Source organism: Papio anubis, chromosome 6 (genome assembly GCF_008728515.1).
Source record: "Papio anubis isolate 15944 chromosome 6, Panubis1.0, whole genome shotgun sequence".
NCBI classification, from domain to species: domain Eukaryota; kingdom Metazoa; phylum Chordata; class Mammalia; order Primates; family Cercopithecidae; genus Papio; species Papio anubis.
Window position 1 is genome coordinate 156,578,038 of NC_044981.1, and position 2,733 is coordinate 156,580,770.

The window sequence follows — 2,733 nt, forward strand, 5'->3', positions numbered from 1 at the left end:
TTTTTTCTTTTTTTTTTTTTGAGACAGAGTCTTGCTCTGTTGCCCCACCTGGAGTGTGGTGGCGTGATCTCGGCTCACTGCAACCTCCACCTCCCGGGTTCAAACAATTCTCCTGCCTCAGCCTCCCAAGTAGCTGGGATTACAGATGTGAGCTACTGCACCGGACCCACCCCTATTCATTTTTCAGTGAAGGACACCGCTGGTCACCCTGTTCCCCTTGCTATGCTATTCCCTTTGCACAGATTGCTCTACCTTTTCTTAATCTAGCAAACTCCGTTTATCCATCTACATCCAGCTCAAGCGTTAGAGTCTCAGGAGAGCCTCTGGAAGCTGAGTTCCTGGATAACAGTGTCATACCTTTTCATTCCCAGACTTTCCACATCTTTCCCTTCCTCACTTTCGGCAAATGATGGCTGGTTCCCCTTTACACAAGGGGAATAGAAGCAACTGGAAGAACTCTTCCAGACATCCCTGCCATCCCCTCTGCTGACCTAGCTACATCTCCTGCATATTGGCCTCTCCCCTCTGTGCTCGGGGGAACTCGCTATGCCCCTCCCTGGCTAAGGTGACACCCTGGCTGAGATGCTCCAGCCCCTTCCACTGTTGCCTGCCCAATGGCATTTCTCCAGCAATTCTCCCTCTCTGTCCTGCACCATCAATTTCAGTCCAGGATAAAGGAGGATAGAATTTTCAGGAAGCAGGATGGAGGAGGGTTGGTGAACAGCACCACTGGCCTTGACTAGCCTGCTCCCGGCCACACATACTGGTTGTTTCTCTGGAGAGAGCACTGTATTCACTGAGATGAGCAACTGGAGAACTACCAGCAGCCATCCCCTCCCTTTGTGCCTCACAGCCCCAATGACTGATGGAGATGGAGACGGGATCCTTGGCTGCCTTCATGGAGTTGTTTAAGGAGCACTTAGAAGATGCTTTATGGGGCTGGGCGCAGTGGCTCAGGCCTGTAATCTCAGCACTTTGGGAGGCCGAGGTGGGCGGATCACAAGCTCAGGAGATGAGAGCATCCTGGCTAACACGGTGAAACCCCGTCTCTACTAAAAACACAAAAAATTAACCGGGCGTGATGGCGGGCGCCTGTAGTCCCAGCTACTCGGGAGACTGAGGCAGGAGAAGGGCGTGAACCCGGGAGGCGGAGCTTGCAGTGAGCCGAGATCGTGCCACTGCACTCCAGCCTGCAGCCTGGGCGACAGAGCCAAACTCCATCTCAAAAAAAAAAAAAAGAAAAAAAAAAAAGAAGAAGAAGATGCTTTATGGGTGTCCCTACAATTTCACCATCAGAAGAGTAGTTCCGTTAGGTTGAAATTTGTCTTTTTACTCAACCTCTTCTAAAATTACAAATCATCCCTGGAAAGGATAACACATCAAGTCATACATACTTTTTCCTGTGCTTTTTCTCATGGAGTGCAGTGCAAGACAAGACATCCAGGTGTTCAGGCTGCTGAATGAGATGGTGTGGAGTGGGTGGTAGAAGTGAAGAAAGGAGTAGGTGGGAGCAATCAAGTATTTGCTTGCTTGATTCCACAAACAGGAGGCTTCTTTTCTCTTTACCCAACCTTTGGCTGTTTAACTTTGCAAGGTTATGTGGGAAACAAAAATCCTTAATATGGAAACATTAGCAAATGTATCACTTATAAAATGCGTACCATCAGGCCTTCCCCTGCTTAGCACTACAGTCTCTCTCCGTGCCTCATGTAGTTTTGTGGATCAGTCTTGTGATGCCTGAGAGTCCATGTAAACACTATGCAAACTGTCCTCAAACTTTAATTGATGATCTTGACAAACATTCAGGATTCCATGAAGTTGGTAAGAGAGGTGTCGCAGAACTGCTAAAATAACATTTCAACTATTGATAAAAGAGCATGGAGCAGAGTGAGACCGGTTAGCAGCTGAATCAGAGGAAAATAAACAAGGATGATGATGAGATGGGAGCTTCCAAAAAGAAGCGTTTTAATATCAAATGTTGAAGAGAGGCTCTTGGGAAAACTGTTGAAGTCTTTAGATATTTTTGCAAAAATTACCCACTTTTTGATATTCAGCAAAAGTAACCATTAAGTAAAGACAGAAAAATTGGCCAGGTACGGTGGCTCATGCCTGTAATCCCAGCCTGTAAACCTCAGGCCGAGGTGAGCAGATCACCTGAGGTCAGGAGTTTGAGACCAGCCTGGCCAACATGGTGAAACCCCATCTCTACTAAAAATACAAAAATTAGCTGGGTGTGGTGGTGGGTGCCTTATAATCCCAGCTACTTGGGAGGCTGAGGCAGGAGAATTGCTTGAACCTGGGAGGCAGAGGTTGCAGTGAGCTGAGATCGGGCCACTACTCTCCAGCCTGGGTGACAGAGTGAGACTCCATCACAAAAAAAAAAAAAGAAAAAGAAAAAGAAAAAGAAAAAGAAAAATTATGCCAAAAAATTAAGTATTTTTGTGGCTTAAAAGAACAATGTATTATCATTTCTCAAGGCTCCATGGGTTGATTGAGCTCAGTTTCTCATTGGTGTCTCTTGTAGTTGCAGTGAGTTGTTGGCTGAGGCAGAAGCCACTTGAAGGCTTGACTGGGCAGGGCAGTCGAGGTGGTGCACTCACAAGGCTGGGCTGGTCATTGCCTGAGGCTCAGCTGGAAAGGTGGACCTGGGTTCCTATACAAGGCCCTTTGATGTGGTTTGGGTTTCTTACAACATAGTGATTGTGTTCTGGAAGGAAGTCTCCTGAGAATTAG